General features: G+C 41.0%; 1 protein-coding gene across 3 annotated transcripts in view; it reads left to right on the top strand.

Annotated features, from left to right (window-relative positions):
- The window catches only part of LOC139449092 (transmembrane protein 164-like), an 80,860-nt gene that overhangs the window by 10,956 nt on the left and 49,951 nt on the right, over nucleotides 1–19,953 (top strand). Inside the window, exon 1 of one of the 3 annotated variants that reach the window (XM_071230566.1) lies at nucleotides 12,053–12,098. The exons of the other annotated variants lie outside the window; for them this stretch is intronic. The gene's annotated coding sequence lies outside the window, so the exon portion shown is untranslated. Of the gene's footprint in view, nucleotides 1–12,052; nucleotides 12,099–19,953 lie in introns of those variants that run through there. 3 annotated transcript variants of the gene reach the window in all.

The raw sequence follows: 19,953 nt of genomic DNA, 5'->3' as shown, positions 1-19,953 counted from the left end.
ATCCATATTTGAAGGCTACAATTAATACGTCATGTCAACAGACTTCCTATGTTATTGTTGCTTATATCCGATGTTAAGTGTGTACATAGAACTGTAGCTTAGGGAACAATAACTTGTTCTCCCTTGGTCTGCAAACAGGAAGAAGGATATGGATTAATATCTGGTAGAGCCACATTGATCGGGGAGTAATTTATATTGGCCTGGATTGCCACCACGTCTTGAATGTTAGCAAAAACAATACTTGTGTTTCAAGTAACATGGCCCAAAATTAGATTGATTTGATGGTTGTTTTTGTTTTTGTTTTAAATAATTTAACAGGAATAGGTTGTTTAGAACTGATGTAAGTTGCAGTGTATCACAGATTATTTAGAAAGCTACAATACAATAATGACAATTTTTAGTTCTGTCTGTAAGGTCTGGATTTCTTTATGTCCGTTTCCTGCTGTGATGAAAAGCATTTGGGTCTCAATGGGTCGTTCAGGTTACCTGAAACACAACTCTGTTTTTGCCTGTTTTTTAATCTGCTGGGGGTAGGGGAGTCTTCAGTGTAGGATAAACTCTCTGGTCTACATCAGTTATTTATGATCTTAACAGCTTCAAAGGACCTGTGAAGATCTGGCGTGGAATAGGTCTTCAGCAACCCATGCTTGTCGTATAAGGCAATCACGGGAGATCAGGTGGTCAGGCTCGCTGTCTTGGTTGATGCATGTCATCGTATCCCAATTGCATTGATCGATGCTCATGATGTCAATCACTGGATTGTCTGGTCAAGACTCGTTTTTTTACCGACCACCATCATATAGCTGGAATATTGCCGAGTACGGCAACAGAGAGAAACATAAAATTTTCAGAGAATTTGGTCAGGTCAGTAAACAAGAAGGAAGTAAATAAGCATTTTGCCAGTTATTAATTATGTTTATCCTTTGAGAAGAATTATAAGCATCATATATTTTATTGATTAAACTTCTCTTTTAAAGCTATTTTTCGTTTGTTTTAGTTAAGTTCATGTCGTAGTTGGGTCTTTGGTCATGATCATGATGATGTTGTGGCAGGAATATTGTGAATGTTAAGATCCATTTATGTAGACTTTATTTATCACTACAAGTGAGGCTAAGTCATACTCACTCATTAAGATTATTCCTTTGCAGATATGGTCCGGCTCGCTGACTTGGTTGATGCATGTCATCGATCCTAGTTGCGAGGATCGATGCTCATGATATTAATCACTGGATTGTCTGGTCCAGGCTCGTTTATTTACAGACCGCCGCCATATAGCTAGAATATTGCTGAGTGCGGCGTTAAACAACCAACCAACCAACCTTTGCAGATACACATATGTGTCAAGTACTTATCATTTTGGTTTTGAGATTGCACCTTTCCTGTTAAAGATTATGAATTTTTATAAGGTTTAACATTGGATGTAAGCAGTTGTCTAGTTTCTATAGTTTGAAGGCTGTACATTATCGTGACAGGAGTATTTTTCTTATCTCTGGAATAGGAAAAAGTCTAGGCTATCTAAACAGTGCTAAACTTAAGAGGATTGTGTGTCTTGTTTGCCTTGAAACCTAAACCATGAAGCACTGGGAGAATAGAAAGGTTCTTTCAAGATGGATATTTATGAACATGTTGGTGGTAAACATATGATCTTGATTGTTTGATGTGATTCAGTTCCTTGGGTAGGTTCTGTTGATGGATGTTAAGGTTTTGTTTTTTCTTGTGTGCTTTTTGGTGACTTCTTCACAGGAAACTGAGCAAACATTATTCTTGTGGCATGCCTCTGCCTGCTTCCAATGATGATGATGATCAAGTCTGTACACACATGAATTAATGGTTCATCGGTCCACACTCACAGTGTCTGGGCTGTTTTTCTCCTGCTAGAGGTTTGTTTGTTGTGTAACGCCGCACTCAGCAATATTCCAGCTATATGACGGCGGTCTGTAAATAATCGAGTCTGGACCAGACAATCCAGTGATTGACATCATGAGCATCAATCCCTGCAATTGGGATACAATAACATGTCTCAACCAAGTCAGCGAGCCGGACCACCCGATCCCATTAGTCGCCTCTTACAAGTATAGTCGCATTTTACAGCAAGCATGGGTTGCTGAAGACCTATTCTACCCCAAAATAAGTTCTAAACAAGTTTAATAAAGAAAGTCAGTTAACAATCCCAAATTGGAATTAGAAATTTACAAACTCATGTTGTAAAGTAATAAGTAGTGTTTAAGCTTTATACAGGCGACTTATATTTCACTGACCAATTTGAGCAAAATGGAAAAGAAGTCCAAATTGCCTGGCAAGGGCACTTAATTTTGAATCGGGGATAAATCCCTGGTAGCACTGATATATGCCATGCAAGTCTAGTAAGTCTCAGTGACAACCCAGTGAGGCTTAGCAGTGCTATCCCATGTCAAGGAAGCTATCTCAATATCTTCTGTAAACATGAGTGCATGAAGCTCACTGTAGTGAGCGTGGCCTAGATTTTTGATGGAAGGCCTGTATGTGTACTGGAAAGCCCCTTGTTGTTGGTCATTGGCATGTGAAATACAGTGCATGGCTACAGCCTTTATGCTGTCATCGTTTTACTGTCATCTTTCCATTTTCGCATGTCGCAAACAAGACAGGTATGTGTTAATTTTATTTTTTAACCCTGTTCTGTAGGATGTTTTTTTATTTTGATGTTCGGTAACTAAGACAAAATTGTTATGGATGAGCAACTTCTTTATTACAATTGGGCGACGTTTCGGTGTAGATTCTAACACCGTTATCAAGCAAATGATCATCAACGGTGACATTTAGTAAGTAATAAATATAAATGTAAACAGTAATTCATCAGTGACATACATGCACATCTCGTTCAGGATGGCAGACGGTCGATGTACAAAAAAATGGGGATTAACAATTAGGATTAGCATTTCATAAATAACAGCAATTAAGTGTTTCAAGGCATATAGATGTCATGGCTCCAGGGTAATGAGCCTTTGCAATTAAATGTTCTCCAGACAATGGAGGTCGTAAATCAGTCGTTATGACAGTAGATTATACCAATATATTACAATACGCCCGTCAGCAATACACATATAGCAAAACAACCCTTGCATATCAATATTTTCCGAAAGTCGCAGATGAATTAATATATACCGTAATTGACGTAATAAGCGCCCAGGGCGCTCTCAAAATTAGAAATAGGGGGCTCTTATTAGAATATTATTTAGGTGAAAAAACAGTTGAAAGATAAATTTCGCGGTTTATGCTGACAGCCTGAAATGTTTATATATGACAAATATATTTGTCCAGCATTTAATTACCCTTAATTAAGGTTGCATATAACACACGAGTGGGTATTATATGCGAATAAATAAGTCTTGTGTACATTGATCAATCGGAAGGTGTGCTAATTGGGATTGTTCACTAGCTTATATATTAGCAAATATCGCCGTGGGCACTTATTAAAGCGGGGCACTTATTACGTCGAATACGGTAATTGAATTATATCTACTATCTTGAGACATTTGGATGGACTTGGTTCCTTTCTAAACCATGTAAACAGCGCACGCTTCACGCTGTTTACATTACCATTCCATATTGATGATGTAGCGGTCTGTAAATAATCGAGTCTGGACCAGACGATCCAGTGATTGACATCATGAGCATCGATCCACGCAATTGGGATAAGATGACATGCATCAACCAAGTCAACGAGCCTGACCATTCGATCCCGTTATTTGCCTCTTACGACAAGCATTGTCGCCTTTTACGGCAAGCATGGGTTGCTGAAGACCTATTCTACCCCGGATCTTCATGGGTCGATTTGCCTTGGCTTTTCTCAGGCGAGTCTTTGGGACTCTCTGTCATGCTTGTCCTAGGTATGAAAACAGGCATCTCAGTTAAACCACTGTAGTAGACCCGTTGGAATAGGTCTTATCATAAAAGGCGACTATGCTTGTTGTAAGAGGCTACTATGCTTGTTGTAAGAGGCGACTATGCATGTGGTAAGAGGCAACCAACGGGATCGAGTGGTCAAGCTCGCTGACTTGATGGATGCATGTCATTGTATCCCAATTCTGTAGATCGAACTCATGATGTCAGTCAGTGGGTTTTCTGGTCGAGACTTAATTATTTACAGACAGCCGTCATGTCGCAGGAATATTGCTGGGTGCGGCGTTAAACAACAAACACACACACGGACCAGCAGAATATGAATATCAAGTGTCTGGGAAGGCTTATTAGCTAACATGATATTAATTTCCTTGTTAGAAACACAAATTAGTGTTTGATGAAAGAAGAAACTTCCAAATATTAGATGCTGCCATGATAACTACCATGGCTACACTTCGTTCTCAGTGATTCAAACAGCCATTCTGTTGTCACCCCTTGGAACTTGCAGTGCAAGTTATTCTCGTTCATTCTCTGTTGATCATGTTAATGCATATGCACAGTTTTTTGTGTCATGTAAACCCTTGAACACATACAACGTGTACATCTTAGAAACAAAAGAGAATGATGGCTTAGTTACTGAGTATACACAACTAAGTCAATGTATGGGGAGGTCCACATATTTTTCTTGTTCTAGATGCTTGAAAGTCTTCTCCCATGACAGACTTGACAACCAGGAACCATTAACATGATGAACCTGTCTCCTGCAATAAATCAGGTTGTATCTTAGTGGGCTTACCATATTTCCTCAAATAAACGCTGAGTCTTGAATATCATTTTGCTGGGGTACGGGGTATCTGAAACTTATCAGCACCTGGCTGAGAATGAAATCCGAGGTCCTGAGTATCTGACAACAATAAATGCGAGCCCTTGAATAATTTTTTAATTTGAAGTTTACACGATATACGGCTTTTCCATTGGACGAGAGGTCGATCACATGTCCGTGAAATTGACGTTTATAAGTGTATGAACTACACAATTTGACGTTCATACGTTTTTCACGAGATCGTGTTCTTGAAATGATGTAAACACTGACGGACTACTGCCACATCCCTGGGGAAACCCCTTGGGAATTCCCTAGCACGAAAACATACGTAATCGTTCTTTCTGATCATTTAGAACCTTTATTCTTGGTCTCAGTGTTTCAGTATACATTGAGAAATGTCAGAGAGCGTGACTGCATGATTGTTCACGAATATCCTCGCTGCGGCCCATCCTAATGAACAAATGAAGAAATGCACATCTAAACTATCGTAGTAACGCCTCAATCCGTGCCTAGGCTGACATTGACCGTCTCCAGCAATCTATGAATTTACCTTAGTGTCGGGGCATGAGTGGCCCAGTCGTCTAAGGTGCCGTGATTCGCTGTGCAGAGTTGCGTCCCATGGGCACGCCAGAAACCTATGATTGTGGGTTCAAATCCCGGTTCGCCCTGATTGTGTTTCTAGGTTTGTCAGCACCATACCCGTGCTCGTGGGTTTCACCGAAGTGGTAAACGTCTGAGACCTGCATCACTTTGGGCTTTCCTCCCACATTAAGCTGACACGCCGTGATATAACTGGAATACTGTTAAAAGCGGCGTTAAACCCAAATCACTCAATCACTCACTCACCTTACTGTCTATTTGACGCATCTTCAATCACCTTACAATGATCGGCCAGTTGATCAATGATGCCTAACATATGTAACTGCCACAAGTTCATTAACAACTTCGAAATCTCTCCCACCAGGGTAAAGAGTTTTAAGAAATATATGCCTGGGCATTTAATCCGGGGAATACGGTAATAACCACCCTCTCATGGAACATGTTCTACATTCTTACAACATGTTTGAGGATACAACTAAGACCATGTTAAAATATGGGAATTCCACAAATTGATTTAAGGTTACATGAAGTCTTTGTATATATTATAATCCATGGAAAAGTCGTGATAGGAAAACCTCAATGCATTTGTAGGACTTCAGTTATTTTAAATTTATTACCTTGGGTCATCTTTATAATCTTTATGATTATGTTCATCTGTGATGTGTATAGATTAGAATAGAATCACAATGCAAACTTTAATATTACATGGCTAGAGCTATCTTAAATCTGTTATATTATGTAGCTATATAGATTAGTATAGATTTGTATAAGGCTATGAAATTATAGTAGCTTTGTGTTCATCCTACTATAATTGTTATGTCAAAGGGTGTCATTGATTGGAAATGTTAGTATCAATATTTTGACTCAAAAGTATCATGATATATCATTTAATAAAATTATGTACTCTGTGTGGGTATAGATAAAAATTACCTATCTAGACCTTTAATTATCCAGTTTAATGCTAAATATGAACTTGGGTAATCCATTAAATGTTTCGAATTGAAATTTTTGCCTTCTCATTGTCTGCTTTCTCATGGTTATCTTAATAAATGTAAACTTTTCCGTATCAGTAATTTAGTATTTATATTCATAAATTTATATTGATACAGGATCAACATTAAAAATTTATTGATACAGGATCAACATTAAAAATTTATTGATACATCGATATTGCGATATAGACTGAAAAATATGAAATTGGAATCATCAATAGTTTAGGGGGTATTTTTGAGTGCTCAGTCAACAAAAAATATCCCTTAAAAATATTCGTGATCCCTATCTTTTTTCGTTCAGCATACGCAACGATCCCTAATTATCATAACTCATGCATGAGTTCAACTGTTGGTCTGATGTTGATTGCATATAATAACACCATGGATGTTGCGTTGACTGATCTGTTGATATAGTGTGTAAATCCCCACACATCCCCACACAGCATCCCCCTGGAGGGAGACATATTGTTTTTGGCACGGTTCCCGTCGGCGTCGGCGTTGGCGTCGGCGTCGGCGTTCCCACCGTTTCCGGACCATAACTCAGAAACCGTTTAATATTTTTTCGCGAAACTTTGTATACACATTAACCCAGCACTGAAGTGGTGCCTTTTGCTATTTAGAGATTTTTGACATTTTTATTTGTTTTGTTTCCATGGAGATAAGTTGAACATAGGCTCTGAATGGGGGTAAGCTTTGTTTCCTGACCATAACTCAGAAACCGTTTAATATTTTTTCACGAAACTTTGTATACACATTAACCCAGCACTGAAGTGGTGCCCATTAGTTGTTTGAAATTTCTAGGAGTTCTATTTTTGTCTCTGTTATTTAGTAATGGAGGGTGGGAATGAAGAGATGGGGTTTAACGTGAAGTAAACGAATGAATGGGGGTTAGGTGAGTGGGGGGAGACATATGTTTTTATGAGTAAAAACACTTTCTAGTTTCCATCTGTTTCACTTCATCACTTGGGAAGAGTGCACAGACACCTTTCTCACAATTCTGAATCTGGATGTTTCTATAGGAACTGACCCATGAAGATCCTTGGTAGAATAGGTCTTCAGCAACCCATGCTTGCCGTAAAAGGCGACTATGCTTGTCGTAAGAGGCAACTAACGGGATCGGGTTGTCAGGCTCGCAGACTTGGTTGATGCATGTCATCGTGTCCCTATTTTGTGGCCTGACCACCCTATCCCGTTAGTCGCCTTTTACGACAAGCATGGGTTGCTGAAAAGCTATTCTACCCCAGCTCCTTTTTACAAAGAAGCGTCGTGCAATACTTCACGTGCGCATTGGATCCGTGTGAGAGAGTAGGTCTTCAGCAACCCATCCTTGTAAGAGGCGACTAACAGGATCTTGTGGTCAGCTTCTCTGACTTTGTTGATGCATGTCATCGTGTACCAACTGCGTAGATCTAAACTCGTGATGTCAATCACTGGATTGTCTGGTCAAGACTTTAGAGACCGCTGTCATATAGCTGGAACATTGCTGAGTGCGGCGTTAAACAACAAACAAACTATTGGAACTAGTTCTGACTGATATTTTTTTTTTAAAAAGCCGAAAAATATATAATAAGGGGTATTTTTGCGTCATATAAGGGGAAGTTTGCTTCATGAGACCTTTATAGCTCTCATCATCAAAACAAAATAGACTCATCAAATATATGTCTAGGGGTATATGCAATCTAGGCACTATGACTATCGTCACTCCATCTTTTACAGACAAATGCTTAGTCTCTGAAAATAGATAATTTTGATAGTGAACTCTGATTCTGTGGAAAATCTAGTCTTGCTTCATTAAGAACTATAGCATTACAGTAATAGCTGAGCAGAAGTGAAGATCATGATGTTGAGGGACTGCAGCACAGAGTTATGAAAGTCAAGGTACTATAAGACTGCAGGGGCGGTCTGGTAGCCTAGTGGTTAAAGCGTTCGCTCGTCACACCGAAGACCCGGGTTCGATTCCCGACATGGGTACAATATGCGAAGCCCATTTCTGGTGTCCCCAGCTGTGATATTGCTGGAATATTGCTAAAAGCGGCGTAAAACCACACTCACTCACTCACTATAAGACTGCAATGTAGAAGTCAGGCCCCGGACTGTGACAGGTGGCAGCGAGCCTTCCCCACATGCTGGAACATCAAACTGGAACAATTGATACGTACATGTGTTCCTGAATATAATTCCCTGAAAGCTGTGGATTACTATCAGAGTATTGACCAACAGGATGTCAATACCTCAAGCTGCTTCAGGTCTAGGGAAAGGATCTAGGTTTGATTCAGTGTGACGAGTCGAAACCTTCAGACGTGTTCAAGTTGGAATATTTCTAGGTATGTGTGACTCCTAATTAGGGTGTTTTATCTTCAAGTGGCATTGTAGAAGCTATAATATCAATATAGACTGATTGACTTACAGATTCTCAACTTCTTTGTTCTGTTATAAGGACATTCATATGTGTGTGTCTTCATTTGAATGTTATGTTAAATTTTACTCCTTGAATGCTGATGATTGTTGAATGTTGCAGCGTTAGAAATTGGCACTAGTCCTGTAGTCCTTACCAAACTGCCCAATAGTTAAGGTATCCTAAGGACTAGTAGAAATTGGCCTGTTTTAAGGGTTTTGCTATATGTTACCATTATAAGGACTAGTGGACAAAAACTGTTAGTTTCCAACCCTGTCTTGACGACTTTATATCTTTTAAAATGATGGGCCGATGTATGACACTTATGATCTAATAGTGAGGTAAAACGTGGTTAAATGTTCAAGATTATCTGATTATTGCACTTAAGGCTTGACGGAAGGAACTTGATCTAATTTGCACCAGTGCATGCTTCGCCAAACACCATAAATTGATCTTAGTTGAAACATAGATCGGTCTGTTGCCAGTGTCACGTAAATGTATGATGCATTGCTATCACACCTAATGGTAACATGGGCACATAGTCCTGAAGTACCCACAGTTTGATGACGTCAAGCTTAAGAATGTATGACAAATTACATATACCGTATTCGACGTAATAAGCGCCCAGGGAGCTCTCAAAATTAGAAATACGGAGTTCTTATTAGAATATGATTTGGGTGAGAAAAAAAACAGTTGAAAGATCGTAAATTGATCGTAGCCTGAAATGATACTAAAGAAAAGTCTGTGTGTATTATACACGACATAAATATTCTTAAGAATTTAATTGCCCATAATTAAGGGTGCATATAACACACGAGTGCGTATTATACATGAGTAAAAAGTGTACATTGATCAATTGGAAGGGGTGCTAATTGGGATTGTTCACTAGCCAATAATATTTGCAAATATCGCTGTGGGCGCTTATTAGAGTGGGGCACTTATTATGTCAAATACGGCAACACAAGGATAGTGATACAGTAATTAATAAACTTTAGAGGTTTGAAAGTGTTCAAATATTTTGTGTGGAAAAGTAAGGGTTAGTCAGACACAAATTTGAAACTTTTTGGAAACATTTTTCAATAATAGGTTGCAATTGTGCATGTTTCATATATTAATCGAGCCCTGAACTTATATGGCATGTGTGTGTGGACGAAACGAGAACTTATATGGCATGTGTGTGTGGACGATACGAGAACTTATATGGCATGTGTGTGTGGACGATACGAGAACTTATATGGCATGTGTGTGTGGACGATACGAGAACTTACATGGCATGTGTGTGTGGACGATACGAGAACTTATATGGCATGTGTGTGTGGACGATACGAGAACTTATATGGCATGTGTGTGTGGACGATACGAGAACTTATATGGTTTTTGGCACGGTTCCCGTCGGCGTCGGCGTTCCCACCGTTTCCGGACCATAACTCAGAAACCGTTTAATATTATTTCGCGAAACTTTGTATACACATTAACCCAGCACTGAAGTGGTGCCCATTAGTTGTTTGAAATTTCTAGGAGTTCTATTTTTGTCTCTGGTATTTAGTTATGGAGGGTGGGAATGAAGAGATGGGGTTTAACGTGAAGTAAACGAATGAATGGGGGAGACATATGTTTTTACGAGTAAAAACACTCTCTAGTTTCCATCTGTTTCACTTCATCACTTGGGAAGAGTGCACAGACACCTTTCTCAAAAAATTCTGAATCTGGATGTTTCTATAGGAACTGACCCATGAAGATCCTTGGTAGAATAGGTCTTCAGCAACCCATGCTTGCCGTAAAAGGCGACTATGCTTATCGTAAGAGGTGGCTAATGGGATCTGGTTGTCAGGCTCACAGACTTGGTTGATGCATGTCATCGTGTCCATATTTTGTGGCCTGACCACCCGATCCCGTTAGTCGCCTTTTACGACAAGCATGGGTTGCTGAAAAGCTATTCTACCCCAGCTCCTTTTTACAAAGAAGCGTCGTGCAATACTTCACGTGTGCATTGGATCCGTGTGAGAGAGTAGGTCTTCAGCAACCCATCCTTGTAAGAGGCGACTAACAGGATCTGGTGGTCAGCTTCTCTGACTTTGTTGATGCATGTCATCGTATACCAACTGCGTAGATCTAAACTTGTGATGTCAATCACTGGATTGTCTGGTCAAGACTTTAGAGACCGCTGTCATATAGCTGGAACATTGCTGAGTGCGGCGTTAAACAACAAACAAACTATTGGAACTAGTTCTGACTGATATTTTATTTTTAAAAAGCCGAAAAATATATAATAAGGGGTATTTTTGCGTCATATAAGGGGAAGTTTGCTTCATGAGACCTTTATAGCTCTCATCATCAAAACAAAAATAGATTCATCAAATATATGTCTAGGGGTATATGCAATCTAGGCACTATGACTATCGTCACTCCATCTTTTACAGACAAATGCTTAGTCTCTGAAAATAGATAATTTTGATAGTAAACTCCATTTATATTGAAAAGGAGTCCCAGTGAGATAGGACATTCTGTGGAAAATCTAGACTTGCTTCATTAAGAGCTATAGCATTACAGTAATAGCTGAGCAGAAGTGAAGATCATGATGTTGAGGGACTGCAGCACAGAGTTATGAAAGTCAAGGTACTATAAGACTGCAGGGGCGGTCTGGTAGCCTAGTGGTTAAAGCGTTCGCTCGTCACGCCGAAGACCCGGGTTCGATTCCCGACATGGGTACAATATGTGAAGCCCATTTCTGGTGTCCTCACCGTGATATTGCTGGAATATTGCTAAAAGCGGCTTAAAACCATACTCACTCACTCACTCACTCACTCACTCACTCACTCACTCACTCACTCACTCACTCACTCACTCACTCACTCACTCACTCACTCACTCACTCACTCACTCACTCACTCACTCACTCACTCACTCACTCACTCACTCACTCACTCACTCACTCACTCACTCACTCACTCACTCACTCACTCACTCACTCACTCACTCACTCACTCACTCACTCACTCACTCACTCACTCACTCACTCACTCACTCACTCACTCACTCACTCACTCACTCACTCACTCACTCACTCACTCACTCACTCACTCACTCACTCACTCACTCACTCACTCACTCACTCACTCACTCACTCACTCACTCACTCACTCACTATAAGACTGCAATGTAGAAGTCAGGCCCCGGACTGTGACAGGTGGCAGCGAGCCTTCCCCACATGCTGGAACATCAAACTGGAACAATTGATACGTACATGTGTTCCTGAATATAATTCCCTGAAAGCTGTGGATTACTATCAGAGTATTGACCAACAGGATGTCAATACCTCAAGCTGCTTCATGTCTAGGGAAAGGATCTAGGTTTGATTCAGTGTGACGAGTCGAAACCTTCAGACGTGTTCAAGTTGGAATATTTCTAGGTATGTGTGACTCCTAATTAGGGTGTTTTATCTTCAAGTGGCATTGTAGAAGCTATAATATCAATATAGACTGATTGACTTACAGATTCTCAACTTCTTTGTTCTGTTATAAGGACATTCATATGTGTGTGTCTTCATTTGAATGTTATGTTAAATTTTACTCCTTGAATGCTGATGATTGTTGAATGTTGCAGTGTTAGAAATTGGCACTAGTCCTGTAGTCCTTACCAAACTGCCCAATAGTTAAGGTATCCTAAGGACTAGTAGAAATTGGCCTGTTTTAAGGGTTTTGCTATATGTTACCATTATAAGGACTAGTGGACAAAAACTGTTAGTTTCCAACCCTGTCTTGACGACTTTATATCTTTTAAAATGATGGGCCGATGTACGACACTTATGATCTAATAGTGAGGTAAAACGTGGTTAAATGGTCAAGATTATCTGATCATTGCACTTAAGGCATGATGTAAGGAACTTGATCTAATTTGCACCATTGCATGCTTCGCCAAACACCATAAATTGATCTTAGTTGAAACATAGATCGGTCTGTTGCCAGTGTCACGTAAATGTATGATGCATTGCTATCACACCTAATGGTAACATGGGCACATAGTCCTGAAGTACCCACAGTTTGATGACGTCAAGCTTAAGAATGTATGACAAATTACATATACCGTATTCGACGTAATAAGTGCCCAGGGAGCTCTCAAAATTAGAAATACGGAGTTCTTATTAGAATATGATTTGGGTGAGAAAAAAAACAGTTGAAAGATCGTAAATTGATCGTAGCCTGAAATGATACTAAAGAAAAGTCTGTGAGTATTATACACGACATAAATATTCCTCAGAATTTAATTGCCCATAATTAAGGGTGCATATAACACACGAGTGCGTATTATACATGAGTAAAAAGTGTACATTGATCAATTGGAAGGGGTGCTAATTGGGATTGTTCACTAGCCAATAATATTTGCAAATATCGCCGTGGGCGCTTATTAGAGTGGGGCACTTATTATGTCAAATATGGCAACACAAGGATAGTGATACAGTATTTAATAAACTTTAGAGGTTTGAAAGTGTTCAAATATTTTGTGTGGAAAAGTAAGGGTTAGTCAGACACAAATTTGAAACTTTTTGGAAACATTTTTCAATAATAGGTTGCAATTGTGCATTTTTTCATATTTAAATCGAGCCCTGAACTTATATGGCATGTGTGTGTGGACGATACGAGAACTTATATGGCATGTGTGTGTGGACGATTTGAGAACTTATATGGCATGTGTGTGTGGACGAAACAAGAACTTATATGGCATGTGTGTGTGGACGATACGAGAACTTACATGGCATGTGTGTGTGGACGATACGAGAACTTATATGGCATGTGTGTGTGGACGATACGAGAACTTATATGGCATGTGTGTGTGGACGATACTGTTGTGGCCACAGTATTTGAATGCAGGGATCCTCTTGTGATATTTAATATTTAATCATGTTTACATGTGATGTTATAGTAATGCTAAGTCCCACGTTCTTTGTGCTTAATATGATACACTGTTCCAATGTTGTGTGTGTTGTGGAAGACAGGGTTGACTGATGGATTTCCACTTCTGCAAGAGGATATCATTCCTAAACCTAGAAATACATGCATGTCAAGGCAGTGGGGGGCATGACTTTACAGTTAAAATATTTAAACATTGTTAAATGGTCCTTAGTTTAATATGCAATATCACGCCTGGTACTAACTCATTTTATCCACTGTGTATACTCAGGTAGCTAAACCATACTGAGCTAACATTCACCTACATTCAACTAATGTTTTGCGAGGTCGTGGAGTAATTCTCTTATAATTAGATGTACAGCATGCTGACGGGAGTACACTTTACAAGCCAGTGGATGACGTATTGGAGAAAACACGCTCACGAGGTTTTGGTAGACAGAGCATGCCCTGGGGAGAGGGAAAAACCAAAGAGGCAAGCCCCGTGGTTTTTCCCGACGCCCAGGGCATGCTCTGTCTACCAAAACCGAGGGAAAGTGTTTTTCCATGCTTATAAACCAAAAAAAGAAACTTAAAACAACATTTATCAACATTTTTATGTTTCGAACATACTTTCCATGAACCTTAGGAAACACGCGTAAAATATCTGTTGCTAGGTACGGATCTTGAAAAGGACATTCTAAAAACCAATGAGGCTTATCAACACCTCTGTAGCCTCGTGGTACACTCACTGGGCTACAGATATGAAGGTTGCGAGTTCAATCCTCGGGAATATAAAGAAAACATTTGTCATTTGATTTTACATTTCATTACATGTTACAATCTGAACAGAAGTTATATTAATAAAATACCCAGGACATAATATAAAATCCCTGGGATATTATATAATATCCCTGGGATATTATATAAAATCCTTGGGATATTACAACGTCCCTGTTTATGAGATTTAACCCGACTGGAAAGTAAAACCTCACAATAGGTGTTAATGCCTATAGAAAGAATTCGCTTACTTAATAGCAATCCCAATGAATAGGTTTATAATTGAAGTTCATACCCCCAGCACCCAGCTGGAAATCAGTTGTATCAAGAAGACAAAATGCCATGTGAAAATGAATAGAGAATTTCATCCTCATGTCTTTTGATATCAAATATTTCAAGTGTTGATATATTTGATATAAAAAAATAACAAGGTTTATTATTTAATTTATCATCCAACATCATTCTTCCAACTTTTTCAGTTTGAAGACATTAATAAGCAGTGTAAAAAGTGCTGCTAACAGCTTCAGTAGCAGAGCCATTAGTGATGTCATTTGATTGTGACATCATGGTAACCAATGACATCACAATGGTCTGCAAAGCATTGTGATGTAATTTCATTGACCTCACCCAAGCGATATTGCCTGTGGAAGCCAGTTTGGGATGATAAGTTTTGTTATCAAAGAAGTATCAGGTGTACCATTGTCTACCTAGGAAAATTCCCTGTGCAATATAATTTAAGCTACCTTGTGTGACACTTATTTTACTAAAATATTGACCAGCTCCTTGCTGCAAATGTACTTTCAAATACATATTATTCAGGTAACTTTAGACTAACATTTAGTCTCTCAAATCTTATATTGCACAATATCCCTCTTGTCTCTAAAAATAAAAAAATTCCCTAAGCTGATTTAGCTTAAGCTGGCTAGACTTGCTTTTGTATACATTTCTAGATTATTTTTTTCATAAAATAAATATATTCCACGGTCATGGTGCAGGACTAAGGTAACTTGTACTGTATATTTCAATATTCTTATGATAAGATTGGGATTTTTAAATATGAATGAAAGTTTGGATTTCCCATCACAAAAAAGTTCAACACGAGGCAGAATGTTGTTACTGAGACCCTAAACATGTTACAAGGGAATTTTTGTGGCCAGGTATCATGATTATTATCCCCCGCCGCGCGAAAGCGCGAAGCGGGGGATATAGTATTCACGACCGTCCGTACGTCCGTCCGTACGTCCCACCTGTTTGTTGCCGCGATATCTCAAGAACTAAACACTGGATTGTCTTCATATTTGGAACTATGGTGTATATACAGACTCCGCAGACACCAGTCGGTTTTGGTGACCTTGACCCCATTTTCAAGGTCACAGCAGGCATATCTGCTTTTGGAGTTGGAAAACGGTGTTGCCGCAATATCTCAAGAACTAATCTCTGGAATGTCTTCATATTTGGAACTATGGTGTATATACAGACTCCGCAGACACCAGTCGGTTTTGGTGACCTTGACCCCATTTTCAAGGTCACAGCAGGCATATCTGCTTTTGGAGTTGGAAAACGGTGTTGCCGCGATATCTCAAGAACTAAACACTGGATTGTCTTCATATTTGGAACTATGGTGTATATACAGACTCCGCAGACACCAGTCGGTTTTGGTCACCTTGATCCCATTTTCAAGGTCACAGCAGGCAAATCTGCTTTTGGAGTTAGAAAACAGTGTTGCCGCGATATCTCAAGAACTAATCGCTGGATTGTCTTCATATTTGGAACTATAGTGTATATACAGACACCGCATACACCTGTCAGATTTGGTGACCTTGACCCCATTTTCAAGGTCACAGCAGGCAAATCTGTTTTTGGAGTTGGAAAACGGTGTTGCCACAATATCTCAAGAACTAATCGCTGGATTGTCTTCATATTTGGTACTATGGTGTACAGGCGGGGGATATTTCGTCACTCTGTGACAAATACTTGTTCTTTCTTGGTTTACGTCTACTGCAGAACCAAATGTATAGTCCCAGGTATGCAAACTAGCAGGACTCTACAGCCAATTAGGAGATAAACATATTGTGTTTTCAATGTAGGGCTAGGTTACCTGTAGATTTAACCCCACTAAATTGAATTTGGAACCGAACGCGCAGCGTGAGGTTTCAAATGTTAAATTTAGCAGGGTTTAATCTACCATGATCTACAGGTAACCTAGCTCTACATTGAAAACACAGTATGTTTATCTCCATTCTACCATGACTAAATAAAACGCGAACTCTTTGGTGTTAGCAAATATACTGAATGAAGCGGCATGGGTTGAGTTCAGTGTTTTGAGTGGGTTATTGATCTGAATTGCGGAATCACCGAACAAAATATGGTGCTGTATATACGCAAGCAGTTTGTTTACACCGTAATACTTCGCTCTCTGTTGTCTCCAAAACGTAAATACATTCCCTTTGTTGATTTCTGTCGTATTTTTCTGCACGAAATGTATTGCCACACATCCTTTGAATATTGTAGTAACCGCATCTGTGCATTTTGTAACCCGTAATTGTAGATATAATTATTTAAATGTGCCTACCGACAATGACTGAAAATAATACTATTCTATCAATTTTAGCTTCCGCGGTGATGCGGCCGTCAAACCAGCTGTTTCAATCAGAGGGGGTTTATTGTGATTTAATAGCCTCTGATTGACCAATCAGAATCGAGTAAATTCCAAATTCATGGTAGAATGACATTTGTTAGTCTGGGAATGTGTAAATACAGGGGATATAACTAGTAACAGTCCTTATCCCAGATCATTGGGGTTTCATTTCATATGGATGTGTATTGCATGTTTATGTGAAGATTGTTTATGAATTTATTTTACTTCTCTGTCAGTGGTAATCATCTATGGCAGTATGATGAGGAAATTGAAACCCACGGCTTTTGAAACTTGAAGGTTGCTGACCATGGTAACGCAACAGTAGTAACTGTAGAGTTGTCCCATTGATTGGTGTGTCTCAGACCCCACATCAACTGACTTGACCTGGTGTACTGAGTGTCCCACCCCCTGACCCTGTGTACTGAGTGTCCCACGCCCTGACCCTGTGTACTGAGTGTCCCACCCCCTGACCCTGTGTACTGAGTGTCCCACGCCCTGACCCTGTGTACTGAGTGTCCCACACCCTGACCCTGTGTACTGAGTGTCCCACACCCTGACCCTGTGTACTGAGTGTCCCACGCCCTCACCCTGTGTACTGAGTGTCCCACACCCTGACCCAGTGTACTGAGTGCCCCACACCCTGACCCTGTGTACTGAGTGCCCCACACCCTGACCCAGTGTACTGAGTGTCCCACGCCCTGACCCAGTGTACTGAGTGTCTCACCCCCTGACCCAGTGTACTGAGTGTCTCACCCCCTGACCCAGTGTACTGAGTGTCTCACCCCCTGACCCAGTGTACTGAGTGTCCCACCTCCTGACCCAGTGTACTGAGTGTCCCACCCCCTGACCCAGTGTACTGAGTGTCCCACCTCCTGACACAGTGTACTGAGTGTCCCACCCCCTGACACAGTGTACTGAGTGTCCCACCCCCTGACCCAGTGTACTGAGTGTCCCACCCCCTGACCCAGTGTACTGAGTGTCCCACCCCCTGACCCAGTGTACTGAGTGTCCCACCCGCTGACACAGTGTACTGAGTGTCCCACCCCCTGACCCAGTGTACTGAGTGTCCCACACCTGACCCAGTGTACTGAGTGTCCCACCCCCTGACCCAGTGTACTGAGTGTCCCACCCGCTGACACAGTGTACTGAGTGTCCCACCCCCTGACCCAGTGTACTGAGTGTCCCACCCCCTGACACAGTGTACTGAGTGTCTCACCCCCTGACCCAGTGTACTGAGTGTCCCACCCCCTGACACAGTGTACTGAGTGTCTCACCCCCTGACCCAGTGTACTGAGTGTTTCACCCCCTGACCCCGTGTACTGAGTGTTTCACCCCGACCCAGTGTACTGAGTGTCTCACCCCCTGACCCAGTGTACTGAGTGTCCCACCCCCTAACACAGTGTACTGAGTGTCCCACACCCTGACCCAGTGTACTGAGTGTTTCACCCCCTGACCCCGTGTACTGAGTGTCTCACCCCCTGACCCAGTGTACTGAGTGCCCCACCCAACCCCCTGACCCAGTGTACTGAGTGTCCCACACCCTGACCCCGTGTACTGAGTGTCTCACCCCCTGACCTTGTGTACTGAGTGTCCCACACCCTGACCCTTGGTACTGACTGTCCCATTCCCTGACCCCGTGTACTGAGTGTTCCAGCCCCTGACCCAGGGTACTGAGTGTCCAACCCCACACCCTGACCCCGTGTACTGAGTGTCCCACCCCCTGACCCCGTGTACTGAGTGTCCCACCCCACACCCTGACCCAGTGTACTAAGTGTCCCACCCCACATGCTGACCTGGTGTACTGAGTGTCCCACACATGGCTCGGAGTTAGTGTACAGTGTCTGATTGGAGTATTCATGTTCAACTGCGGCATGGTATCTCAGGGGCATGCACGTCGCTATATAAGTGCAATAATCAAGGACGCGACGTTTAACCCCATTTCACCTCACCTCTTACCAAGGACCATAACAATGAATACTTAATTAACATTGGAGTGGAAATATAAGCTCATTGCTTGCCACTGTTGGTGTGTGCCAACAACATGGTACCTATTGTTCACTATGACAAAGCCATTTCTTTATGTCTTATTTGATTAATTGGTAGACCAGAAAACAATCCACTCCCATAAGCTATAGAATGTATTTGGGTGTGAGTTTCTTTGAACATAACCTGAAAACTATTTGGCACAAACAGCAAATTACTCCCGTGCTCACTTTCTGTTAAAGGGGTGGCATTATTAAATAGTTTCTTCTTTTAGGGCTGGTGGGGTAGCCTTGTGGCTAAAGCATTTGCTCATCACGTTGAAGGTCTGGGTTCGCTTCCCCAAACGGGTACGTTGCATGATATTGTGATATTGCTGGAATATCGCTAAAGATGGCGTAAAAAACATGCTCACTCACTCGCTCTAAGCAATGCATTGAATTGTGAGTGAGATGGGTTTATCGCTGCTTTTAACAGTATTCCAGTTATATCACGGCGTGTCAGCTTAATGTGGGAGGAAAGCCCGAAGAGCCAGACGTTTATCACTTCGGTGAAACTCACGAGCACGGGTATGGTGCTGACAAACCTAGAAACATAATCGGGGGGAATCGGGATTCGAACCCACAATCATAGGTTTCTGCTGTGCCCAAGGGACGCAACTCTGCACAGCGAATCGCAGCGCCTCAGACGACAGGGCGACCCGTGCCCCCCTCAATGCATTGAATGATTCCTACAACATTTATAGAGGGCATGCGTAAGTATGGCAAATTATGGAAGTTATATGCATATCTTATATAAATGTATAAGATTTAATTATTTTATATTCAATTGTTAAATAAACTTGCAAGCAGCAGACAATATTAACTAACCCAGTAAACTTACAGACAAAATGGCTTCTTGTTGGGAACAAGGTGTTAGTTGAATTATTCGATCAGGGCATTAGGATAGCCAAGTGGGTCAAGTGGGTGCTCATCACCCACAGC

The sequence above is a fragment of the Haliotis cracherodii genome, unplaced genomic scaffold, assembly GCF_022045235.1.
Source record: "Haliotis cracherodii isolate W230 unplaced genomic scaffold, xgHalCrac1.p SCAF_7, whole genome shotgun sequence".
Taxonomy (NCBI): domain Eukaryota; kingdom Metazoa; phylum Mollusca; class Gastropoda; order Lepetellida; family Haliotidae; genus Haliotis; species Haliotis cracherodii.
This window is presented reverse-complemented; position numbering and strand designations above follow the sequence as displayed.